Consider the following 13454-nt stretch of genomic DNA (forward strand, 5'->3'; position numbering starts at 1 on the left):
CCCACAGCATCACAGAGTAGGAATGAGGACTGATCCAAATGTTCAGTTGAGGCACTGTTGCAATCAAATCCTGGTGTGAACAACAGGAACTAGTAGGGAGATGCAATCCTTAGTTAACTGGTTATGTAACTTTTTAATTTTTTTCCAAAGTTAAGGATGGACTTTCGAGGTAGAAGTGAAAATATACACTCTTGCATTTCTTATATCTACAATTACCACTGTAGAGAAAACAGGATCACGCTGAACACTAGTCCAACTTACTTTAGGAAAACAGGTTCAGTTCCAGAAGTGGACTTTTGTTTAAATGAGATCTTCTTGTTATTGAAAAATATATACTGTAGGAAAAAGGTAACCTTATGAAGCATTGGACAAAGCATACGTAGGCTGGATTTAAGCAGTCCATTTGTTATATCCCTGTCACATGCTGTGATAAAATGAATCCTGAAATACCTTCTATAATGACTCATCTGATATTAAGATGTGTCAGTATTCATAAACAATGCTGTTCATCTTGTGTGTGTATGTGCATGTGTAAGAGGTGTAGGTGGAAGCTGAAGTTTTGGTTATGATGACTCAGCCTTTATTCACTGTTTCTCTTATTTCTGATTTATGAAGAAATTCTCTCCTTTCCTGTGCCCTTAGATAGGTGAAGTTCCAGGGTTGAGTGGGAAATGTAACGTTTCCTGGAATAATCCTGAAATTATTCCAGATACTTGATCATTAAAAATTCAACCTCCTGTTGTAGGCGGTGGTCTGTTTTTGTTTGGCTCTTGTTTTCTCACTCCCTAATCCACTCAAGATAATGGGGAATTTTTGCCTAGCCTCTTTTTCAGATTTCACCTGTTGTTATTAAAGTGCTTTTTTAGGTACAGTTCAAGAGAAATATGCCTTTCATGAATTTCATATTCTCAAAATAGGTATTCTCATTTTGTTTTCTTGCCAGACTACTTTGGTAAACTGGTAACCAAATGGGGTACAATGCAGAGTGCTTATGTAAAAAATATAGGGAAAAGAGCAAATAGTTTTGTTAGTACCTTACGTCTTGATTTTTAAATTGGTGGGTCTATCCAATTTTCCAGCACTTTTTTCTTATACGGAGCAGCGTTGTTTATAACTTCGAGCCTTTAATTTTTATAATCTACCAGCTGATAAAAATCTCCTTGAATAAAGTATGAGCAAAGGTGTGTTATCTTGTAATCGGACTAAACTGAGACAATGAGTGTTCATACTTAAAATTTGTATTGGCCTTGCACGCTGCATACGCTAAGTTTAGCCAGCAGGTGGAGGGCTGTACTAGTTGCTTAAAACTGTAATTTGTCAATTCATGGCAGACACAAACCGGCTGAAAGTTTTCATAGTTTTGATGCTTCGTGTTATTTACAAAGTAAAACTGATATTTTAAGAGAGTTCTTGTTATGATTATTTAGACTACGTTTTCTTCACAATGATTTATATCTCCGTTGTTGACTTGTAAACCTTTGTGGGTGGTGGCGTTAGCAGCCCCTAGAAACCAAGTGGTTGTTGCACAGTCAGGGTGTTGGAGACACCACATTTCTTTCTAACATCATGGCAACTCAGAGGGTCCATAGCAGAAATATATCTGCTAAGCTTGACACAATGTGAGGGTACGTGGCCTTTTTTGTTTCCATTCTGGGTAGCTGCTGAACAGTGTAATTCACCATGATAAATGAGGTTTCCATGTACAGCATGTAGGATGTGGATTGGTAACAGAGCTGAGCTGACTTCATGTCACTGGAAAAAGCAGGCCTGGCTGTCCTCTCCTCTGCCTCTCTGTAAATGCTGAAGCTTGGCTTTTGTCCTTATTGACACTGTGCTGTCCGATTCTGACCCACCCTCTCCTCCCAAGAGCCAGTGAAGAGAGCTAAAATGACAGAAATATAGCTTGCCAAAATAAGTGAATAGGTCTATGCTGTCTTAGTTCCTTGAACAATTGAACGTGAGATGTACAGCAGCAGGTGCAGTTCTCCTATAATGAAAGGTGACTTGTCGTGCACAGCTTTTCAAGAACATTGTTACACCTGGTCAAATGGAGATGTGTTGAGACAGTATCTCTTAAGGCACCCTTGGCCTAGTAATTTCTCTTCTTTATTTTGTTATCTGCTTACTCCATGAATGGCTAAAATAACTTCAGTACAGAAACTTAGACAAGCTTACAGCCTAAGCAGTGACAACGGCAGTGAGGAAAGAGGTGCTTGTGTCAAGTGCTGTTGGTATGTGAATGGACTAGGGCTGCCATTTTTTCCTTTGCCAACTTTCATTCTGTTCTGACCTCTTGCACTTCAGGGAACAGGAGGAACAGAAGCAAACTGTGCACGATACCCCCCAAGTTTTCCCCTTTTCTCCTCTACAGTGAGTGTGCCGGACTATCTCCCTCTGTTTCTTTTTAGCTGCTCAGGCAACCCAGCATGACTTTTCCCTGGCTGCCTACCATCTGCCTGTACTCTTCTCCTTTTGTTACTCTTTAAAAAAGCTCAGTTCTGCAAGGCACTAACATTCTGCAGTGAAATCCTGAACATCTACATAGCCTACTGATATTTAGGGCAAATGATTTATCTGAATCAGTTAAGAGTTAGCATCTAAAGAGAAGGTTACATGACTTGTAATACAGCTATGCAAGCAATGTGAGCTCAATTTGAGCCATGTTTTTCATAGCCTTGTAATGATGTCCTAATGAATATTTATCATTATTTGTGAGACCCTATTTTCAGCATTTGTGTATTATAGTAACAGCTGACAAAATGTTCATTTTAGTTTGTAATGAAATTGTCTCTCTTTTAGCTGTTTATTATGATGGGGATGTCACTCCCATTGCATTGTCTGCCATAGTAACACAGCTGGATTATTGGCATAGTAGCAAGTTTAAAAGTATATCTGATTATTTTATTTTTTTCCTCCCAGATGAAGGTCTCCCAGTGGAAATGTTAATTCTTCAGACTGGTAGCAGAGGTGAACAAAGTCCAGTAAGGTTTGACAGTTTAACTTATTTATTTTAAAAAATTTTTTTAGTGTAAGAGAATTTCCAATTTTTTCCAAGCTTTTGCTTTTAGTATTAGTTGCTAAAATAAATCTGTTTCGGTAATGAGCAATACAAAGGTATTCTCTGATGAAGTAAGTTCAATTGCATTAGATCTGTATCCACTTTAAATCAGTTCAAATCATCTATAAACTAAGTAGTGCAATAAGGAATGCTCGTTAGCATTTTTTGTGTCACAAGAAAGCTCTATGTGCTGTTTGTGTCATAAAGTTGTAATTTATTTTGAATGATAACCAAGCCCATGACTTATGGGTCAGACTCCATTTTTCACCTTCCCTGTATCATTGCTACACTGGATTGATCAATCCAGAGATCTGGTGGAGAGGATTAGCACTCATTCTGTACATCCGTGGCCCAAAGTTCTCAGTTGTTCTCCGGTCTCTTCTTCTTCCTTCAGCCCCAGACAGTGCATTAATTCAGTCAATTTCATTATTATACAGTACATTGCTGCGTTTTACACTTGTTAAAAATGTTTGAAACTAATAAAAAAAAAACTTTAATGTTTTCTTGCTCCTTACATTTTAAAATAACTTTCTATATTTTCTTTCAGTCACATTAGACACTTCAAAAAAAACCAAACATTCATTTTGGTAAATATGTGTTAAAATAAGTGTCTACAGAGGCTGCTTATTAGTAATAGCTGTTGTGCTTTAAAGCCATGTATGCTTTAAGCCAACATACTGCACTGACTTCACTGCCACATTTTTATCATATCTGACACAGTAGTAGAAATGTATGTTTTTACATTTTTAGGTAACTATTGATAGTGTCTTGAGGCATTACAACACATGAAACAAGGATGAGCTTTTGCCAAAGAGGTAGTAATCTAATTCAGTGGAATATTGGTCAATTTTCCACTCAGTTTTCTGGAGGAAAAAAAAAATAAAGTTACTTTAAAGTGTAATGGTGTTTCTTCTGCAGTTATTCATTCTGTTGGTCTGAACATTAAGGCTTTTTCAGAAAATAAAATCTGAAATATTATGACTTCTCTTAATCCTCGGAGTATCATTCAGATGGCAAATGTTTTGTTACCTCATGACAAATTAGTGTTAAAAAGCGCTAGTCCACTAGTCAGTATTTTTGATACCAGCCCAAGGTTCTGGTGTGAAGTTGGCATGAATGGCAACAGTACAGTGCAAATGCTTCAAGTGTTTATTGTGTTTCCTTTAAAATCTACAGTGGTTATTCTGGTAAGGACATTTCATTTAATTTGGCACACAACCTTGGGTTTCAGCTACTAATTCAATTCTTCTAGATTTCCTCAGTGAATTATGCTTGTAGTTTTATAGCAGCATTTAGGAATCTGGTTAAGCTGCTCTTTTTTTTTTTTTTTTAACCATGATTTAAATTTTAGCACAATTTGTGTTAGTCTGGAAACTTTTTTACATCATTTTTTCTTTCTATTTTTTTTTCTCTCCCCTAAACCGTGAAATAAAACAGAATGGAAATGTTCATTAAAGTAGAGGCTTCAACCTAAGTTTCTGCCAACAGAAAGAACAGCTTTAAATAAACCAATCTTACCTTTGGGATTAATCTCTCCCTTCTGTCAAATAGTGCTGTCGGCCTGTGGATACTTTCTTGGCAGAAAATAGCTTCTGGGGAAAACGTTCAGTTTCAGCAAATGGCATTTTCAGATGAAAAGATATTTTATTAGAAATTCACAACCGGCTCTACAAATACAATGTTATATTGACTTAATGCTGTATGATGGATTAAACGATTAGCTTGTCTTTACAGTGTTAATTTTAAAGCTTCAAATGAAAGCTCTCCAAAGTTCAGCCTCAATTACATAAACTCACTGAAATTTGATTGGAAAAGGAATGATTGTTTCCACCCTTGGCCAATCTCCCTTTTGTACAAAATGGAGAACAAGGGCTGATCTTGCCATAGGAAAGAGTGCTGCAAATGGGTTTTGGCTCTTAAAAGAAAGTATCTGGAATGATTTGGAACTGGATCCCATTTATCATTCACCAATTCCAGAGAGTTAGCAGGGAGCAAGTATTTCCTATTTGTTCTGTGTAACAGACCGTTAAGTACCTAAGTTTGTCACTGCAGTTAGTAATAGCACTACATCTGGTTTCTTCTTACATCCTCAATTTAGAAATAGAAACCCAGCTGTTACTATAATGAAGGGAGAGGGCTGTGCTGGCATTTTGATTTTTAAAACGCACGTTGTAGAATACTTAAGTTAAAGCAGGAACATTGTTTCAAAATGATTGTCCTGTAAAAGTATGCAGAAATTGTTAATAATATAACACAGCACACAAGAACAGATGTCCCATGGCAAAGTTTAAATAAAACTGGAAAAAATTATCACCCAGTTTTCTAACGTGCAGCAATGGAAACTCAGTTCTACATACAGGGGCTCAAGTTTGGATGCCGACATCCCCTCCCCTCCCCTCCATTATTGAACAGAGAGGAAAATAACACTAAAAATAGAAACAGATTAACAAAAAGAAAACAAAACAAATTAACTAAAAAAACAAAACTCAATCGATGTGTTCATTTTTATCCTGTAGCAGAGTTTCATTTTCTGATCCATGTTCTTTGCATAATTGCCAATGAATTGAGATCACTTTTAATCTTTGAAGCACAACTGTCAATTGCCTAAATGCAGTGTATGAAAGGATGCAACATAATCCCAGTGCCAGTTCCAGAACATTGAACTTTTGATCTTTTCCTGGGACATTATTCTATCACTAATATTTTATCTTAATGAAATTGTTTGAACCCAACAAGGCTTGGAAGACTAGACAAGTGATTTCATGTTTGGCCTGTTCTGTTTTAAGCAAAGAAGAGAAATCAGGATCAAATCAAGTCCATTGTATCCAGTCCCAGAAAAATTGTGAGTAGTATTACACATAATAGCTTTGTAAATCTACAGGTTTTCACCTTCTTCACAGATCAGAAATAAATCCATACTGTATATTTATCATCCAAATTTCTTCTTCTTGACTTATTCCAAGGCAGCAGTGTCACAACACAGTGCATCAGAAGAGCTGCCAAAAGAAGTCCTTTCTTCTTTTTTATGTGTAGATCTTTGTCAACTGGTTGATCTGGTGTGCACGTGTGAGCATGTGCATTTGTGGGTGGAGAAACAACAAACCAATGACTGCTCTCAGGTCAGAACTCTCTCTGAAATGCAGGAAAGCTCTCATACAAGTTTTATTATTTCAGGTGAATTAATCAAATATATATATAAGTTGCTGAATTACTCCCAGCTGACCAGTTATTTTGCTGCCCAGTAGGTACTGAGAGTTGATTTAATGTTTCTGGCCTCTATATCAAAGTAATTGTTGCATATCAGCCCTTTTGGACTTGCAGGGTCAAGAAAGTGTGTTTAATTTGGCACTTCATAATAAATTCTTCTTTACATATAACAGTCCAGGATATCAGAATTTTACAGTTTGTCTTCTACTTCATGGGTTGTCTAACTAGACATTAGTCTGAGAATCTGGTATTTCAGCTGTATTTGGTAGGCAGGAAAATGCCGTGGTAACTGTGTTGTGATGACTGACCAAAAAACAAATTCTTTTAAGCAGATTATTCAGGAATGTAATGTAAAGATTTTATATTTTAAAATTGACTTTATAAAGATTTTGCTCTTAAAACAAAGTTTGTTGCAGATTTACCCTCCAGTCCCTCCAAAATTATGATTCCTTTTGTGAGTGCCAAGTATTAGTTGTTCTTCCTTCCTAAAATAGGTTTTAATTGCATTTGAGTCTTAGGGAAAGTGTTGTTGAGTAGGGCTTGGGAAACGACAGATTCAGGCTAACTAAAAGATAGGCATGGCTGAACAGCATATATCTAATGCACACATAATTTACCCCTCGAGTTTGTTGATTTTACACAACTTTAATGTAGCAGTAATTAAGGCTTTATTATATACTTTTATGGTAAATAACAAGATCAGATTGTATGATTTTTAACAGCTCTTAGTCAGTATTTAAGTATTAGTCAATTAACACAATGATTTAAAAGAATTTGCTACAATAGAAACAGTCACTTAGTTAAAGATCCGAGAATGGTAAAGGTGTGCATGAGACTTACTGCAGGGTCTTGGGGTATGGGGTGGGTGTTCTGTACTCAGTCAAATGCTTCTAAGGTTCCCCCTTAAGGTGAATCACTCACCCTTCTCCCTTGTCAACATTTGCCCGCAGCCAAGCTTTGTTCCTCAAGGAATCTGCTTCCTCTGAGGGATACCTTATGTTTATGAAAGTCAACAAGGGGGGAAGTGCCAAGTCGTGCACCTGGAAAGGAATAACCTCATGCATCAGTATAGGCTGGGGGCTGCCCAGCTGGAGAGCAGCCTTGTAGAAAAGGACCTGGGGCCAATAAAGTGCCCTTGCTGCAAAGGTGGCTAATGGCCAGCTATGACCTTGAACAGCATGAGAATAACCCCAAGTCTAGAATGCTATTATATAATATATACTAGTTTTAAGTCTTATTCATTATTATTTTGTAGTGATTTTGTAGATTATTATAAGATGATATGAACATGCATTAGTGAAGGCCTTGGACAAGGAAAATCCTCTCCTTTATACTCCCAGAAAAACCTCTACTGAAATATTAGTCTGCTCAGTGCATCATACATAACTTCAGCTACATTGAATATAGCTGTAGTACTTTGACATCTATTGAGCAGTGGAAATACAGCAGGCAACTAAATATATATCGATTCCCTGTTTAATCCTTAGAGACAACCTTAATATAAACATAAAATAGATTAAAACATAATACAATTGTATTGTATTATGAAAAAAATGCTGAAACCTTATGGAGTAGTAGGAAGTATATAATGCTGGGAAGAAAGAAAGAGTGATTTGGTAATACAGTATGGGAGTTTTGAAAGAGCAAAAATGCCAAATGCATAAAATTCCCACTAAAAATTAAATACCATTTCAATAAGCCTTTAATTTCGATCAAAATGCAGTGGACTAATGGTCTGATTCATTATATTTCAGTAAAACTTTGACTTTAATAAGGTATGCATTAGAGTTTGTCACTTATGTGCAATAAAGGGTCTGATTTTTTTTTTTTAAATAAAGTGTAGTATTTGGCAGAAAAAATATATTCCCCACTACAAAAACTGCCTTCAACTTTAAGGCAAAATAATTCCATGTTATGACAAATATGTTAATAGATGTGGCAGAGAGAGAACCTATTGACTACTGTACATGTTTCATCAAGAATTTCCATAGTCTAATCAATGAATTCTATGTATTTTTTTTGTCTTGTCTACTGGATTCTGTAGAATTCTACATCTAGTTTGAGTGAAACACTGTGGAGAATTATGTGAAATGTAGTCATTTATTACTTGTTGCTGCGATGGGGCAAGTGTCTGAGGTTTGATGCAAGACAAAAGATTTTTGAACAGTCATATACCAACTTAAATGAAAAGCAAGGGGAAGAAGTACAATCCATAAAAACTTCTCAAGAGATGGAGATGGAGTAGGAACAGGCAGTCAGGAGAGAACGAATTTTTTTTTCTCGTTGTTTTGTAGGACCATTAGGCCATGTTGTTCCAATAGGACTCATAAAGGACAACTGTAATTTTGATAAAAGAACATTTCAAAGCTTGCTGTGGTGATGTAATAGCTCCAATTGCCATCTGACTTTGAGATCAGTACAATATGTCCTATGTGATACCTAGTTTTAAGAACTACAGTGTCTGAAATGTCAGAGTGGCAAAAGGGAGAACTTTGATAAGAGAGGAAAGAGGACACTCCACAAAACTTCCTAGTACTATTAAAGCCAGCCATTGTGTCCAGGCAGCTAGCTGACTTGAACAAAGCAAAACGTAGATGGGACATAAAGTAGTAGACCCTCAGGTTTCTGTGTAAACAGCATGTGTTAAATAGGAAAAGATCCTCATGAAAGTTAGACTGCTGGTTCTTGAGACTGACAGGGAGCATCAGGAGAGCAACCTGCTCCTGCAGTAAATGATGTTAAGGTGCCTGCTCCTGCAAGCAACACAGTGGTGATGGTGGAATTTCCTTCAGGCTTTTTAAAATGCTTTTGGTAGTGCAGGAAGGATTCAGATTTCTAAATGTTTTCAGTCTGATACGTTTTTCCATTTTTACTTTGCCCTGTCACTGATCAGTCTTTTTTAATTTTTATAAAACATAAAAAGCTTGAGCTAAAGTGCATGAAAGAAAAACCTTTCTCTGCCTTCAAGGGGCTTCATGTAAGTCCTGTAGTCATCAGTACTCGATTACAAAGAACAAGGGTCATTAGAGATGGAATTTATGATCTCCAGTTGTACTACTAAAGCTATTGTTTGTAAGCTTTTGCTTTTACTTAGGATTATGTTTCAGGTAACATTTTTTTTTTTCCCCTGTTCTCAGCTAAAAGCATAATTAATTCTCCAGTCTTTGTTGTAAACATACAGCTCATTCAGGTGTGGCAATGAAATATTAAGCGATATAAGGATAGGATGATGTGGAAGTGAAGCTGCTTTTTCCATTGAAATGATTTCCACATTTTTTTTTTTTTTAGTATAGTGTAAAAGGATTCTCTCCCCCCCAACTCCCCCCCCACCCCCCAATGGCAAACATTTTGGAAAGCAGGAACCTGACATACTGCTCTACTATTGAATGGCTTTCATTTGTCATGGTTGGTGTGTTCTGTAACAGCAAAGGACAAGAAAATAGCAATCTGATGACGTTACTATATCTGATCTCTAGTTTGGAAAATTTATCACACAAATGTCTTTAGAATATTGTGTGGATTGAGGATTGGTCTTTTAATAGATATTTTTCTGAATCACTTTGTGCTAGACCATAACAGTAGAACTATAGATCAGTCTAGGCTCTAAAAAGATGAAGATAAAAGTATCCCTGTTCCTAATGTTCTTTTAAAACATCTATTACTACTGATCAGCCTGAAATCAAGATGCAGAGAGGCTGGAAGAAAATAATTTAAGATGTGACTCCAAATGATAGCAGAAAAAATAGTTAACTCTGGAAGAAGATGCTTCCACCACCCAATTATTCAGGTCTTTAAAAAGAACTAATGGATCGGACTTGGTAGTTTGATAGTAATAGCATTAGTTTGTTGTGATGGGATATTTATTTAAGTGACCTACATTTGACTTCCCTTATTTCTTGAGGGAAACTGAGACTGCCGGTGTGAGGTATTTTCATTTTTACCTGGCAGGAAGTGACACTACATCATTTTGTTTTAGCAGTAGCCTATTTATCCTGTAGTGGCATTAACAGGCTGACCAGATAAAGTGAAATAAACAAAGTAGGTCATGTACCTCATAGTACAACACAATAATGCTGGGGGAAATGAGCTTTGATGCAGAAAATCTTGCTGTGGTATATTGTCACTTTGCTATTCTGCAAAAAAAGAATAATTCAGGACCATATGGGAGCCTAATAAAACTGAGTGTCAAGAATCCTCTCACATCCATTCCAGATGGTTTAGACTTTCCTTGGAACTGGATGTCTCATGTAAAATTAGCTCCCTGTTTATTCTCAGCTAATAACAGTTGCAAAGGTGAAAAGAAGATTAATCTAGCAGAAAAGACATGAGAACAGCAAGATGTCTTTCTTGTAAAATAGTTAATACTGAAAATATACAATTCTGATGCATGAGCAGAAGGAGATGACTGCAAATAAGCAGTTCGATTTACTACATGTATTCAAACATATGATGGCATGCAAAGAAAAGGAATCTCTCTTAGTAAGGCAAGGTTTCAACTCCTTAGAGGAAAAATGTATTCTGACTAAAAGGAAAAATCCTGCCTCGATTTGGGAACTTTGATTTCCCAGATTTCTGTCCATTCTTGATCTCCAATTTACCTTTGTCTTTCACTCTGAGACCTATATGCACAAAGTTTGATGTTGTGTATTTTGTCATAACTGTTAATAAGTAAGATTTAGGATGAAATTATTGAACTTCTCTGCTATTGCCTGCCATGTTATTTTGTACAAATAAAGAAATGCAGATTCATCTAGCATTCCATACTTGCAGGCTATAAAGGGATCCTATGTGTTTTTCTGTACCTATGGTAAATACTATGGTCTAATGTTACTTTTTTCATTTAAAATGTGAGTGACTTTTTTTCCTCAAAGCCTAACTTGACACTGAATTCAAAATGTGTTTTATTGATGGTTAGATCTGTGGGTTTGAGTTGGCGTTGTACTTTACAACAATGGTTCTTGCTTTGTCCATAGGCTGGGTGTAGATTATGATAGCATGAATTTATTTATTTATTTTTTTACTCTTTATCCCATTCAAAAACCAGAGATTTCTTCTTCTAACATATCAGCAACTGGAAATGAATGAGGTACAACATGTAATAGTACTACATTAGAGCAACGCAAAATCAGTCTTGCTTTCTGTTTTCCCTCTCCAAAATATAATGCATCAAATGACATTTTAAATTATAAATGTTGCATCTTAAAAAAAAAAAAAGAAAAAAAAAGAGAGAGAGAGACCTTGTGCTTCCTTTTAAATGTTTTTGTGCAAAATTGAATTGGAAAGTTTTGTTTCCTAAAAAGGCTGAGATTATCATAAAGTCCCATGACTCCAGAGAGTAGGACTGCTGTTCTGCACAAACGGAATGTCACATTCCTCTCTGCTATGCCCTGCTCCCCAAACTGCAAGGAAACTTATTTTAAGTGTTAAATTAATTCTACTCTTGCTGTTGTTTAATGAGCTGGAGAATGAAGAGCTGGAGAATATGTCTAGTTTGGTTTGTTTAGTTTAGCAAACTTTTCGATTAAGAGTATTTGGTTTGTTTAGTTTAGCAAACATTTTCAATTAAGAGTATTTGTAAAAAAAAAAAAAAAAAAGTAATTCCTCGTATAGCTTGCATGCAAGCAATGTTGCTATCTAGAAATAATAAGAAAATAAAGGAATACTACTGTAGACGATGATATTAATGCATGTGTTCATCCCAGTACTTGTTATTAAAAGGTCCAAGGCAGTCATTTTAAAAAACGTTAGCATGAGCTGGTAGAAGTTAGCAACTACGGTGTATGGGTTTGCATTATTCAGGTCATCTAGTTAGCCCTTCCTCATTTGACTGCCTAGTTAATCTTCTATTTTTTTAAATAGTTGTAATAACTAAAATTATTTAGTAAGGTACAAAATTATTTCAATATATAACACTTCTTATTGATCCTGAATATTTATGAAATAGCTCTCTGAAATTCTATAAAAAATTCTCTACAACTTATTTAGCATGTCTGAAGAAAATTATTCAAGAAATCTAATTTAATAGAATTAAAAAAAAAGCGCTATTTACAGAACTTAGTAGACTTTTCTGTACTTGGCTTCAGACTGAAGAAGGCTCAATTAACTTTCAGAACCTATTTCTATGCAAGGCCCATATAATTCAGTGAATTCCTTAAAATTTACACTTTATTTTGTCCTTTAAAATGGATTTTTTTTCCTTGAGATTCAGATGGGGTGGAAATAAGCACTTACCTTACAAGCAAGGGTGAATTTCAGTCTAAAGATAACAATTTAATCTGTTTCAATATTGCTTTTTTTTTTTTATTGTTTAAAATCTAGCAAGACTATTATGTCAGAGAATCAGTAGTAATCTGGCGTCTTTCAAAGAACAGGGTAACAATAGTAGATGTTTCAATTTGGTGTCTTTACTCAAACAAAATCCCTCTTAAATTTACTGGAAGCATCTCGATACCTTACTTAAGACCTAACATAATCTATGCAGAACTTAGTTATGGTTGTATGGAGGAATTCTCTTCCTTACCACATAGCAACAGAATACAGAGGAATTCTGGTCCTTACCACATAGAAGATTTTCACTGTTTAAAATAACACGATCCAGAGAAAGCGGAGAAGAATAGGGGTGGAATGAGGTGTGTTAAGGAAAGCCTCAAAAGTGAAAGAAAATAGTGGAGAACAGCAGAGGAGGGAAAGTGCAATTGCATTGGTTGCAGGCAGAGACAGGAAAGCAGGCCAAAACAGGAGGTGATGATTTTAACAGAAGATAAAAAGGACTTGTGAGAATGAAGTAAGTTTTGATGACTTGGTAGGTCCGCATATGAATTTGTACATGACAAGGTGATGAAGAAAAATCAGAACGATGAGATTTCAAAATGCTAATCAGGCACATTGTTAGGTGCTCAGACTTCCTATCTGAAGGAATTCAAGAGCGAACTGGTTAACTGTTAAAAGAAGTCTTCCTGAACAGCTTAGCCAGCTGAGGTCATATGCAGTCAATTAGGTGAAAATTTCCTTGGTGAAATATATCGTCTTATTATTGGAACTTACTTTAACAAATTTGATTTTTGATTCTACGCTCTTTTAACCTATGCCAACAGGCCTTGAATCTTTCATGTGGCCTCATGTTTATCTCAAAGCATGCATTAAAACCTTTGGTTTCATGTAGTTTTATGCTATAAAAACACACTGCTTT

Source organism: Anser cygnoides, chromosome 11 (genome assembly GCF_040182565.1).
Source record: "Anser cygnoides isolate HZ-2024a breed goose chromosome 11, Taihu_goose_T2T_genome, whole genome shotgun sequence".
Taxonomy (NCBI): Eukaryota; Metazoa; Chordata; class Aves; order Anseriformes; family Anatidae; genus Anser; species Anser cygnoides.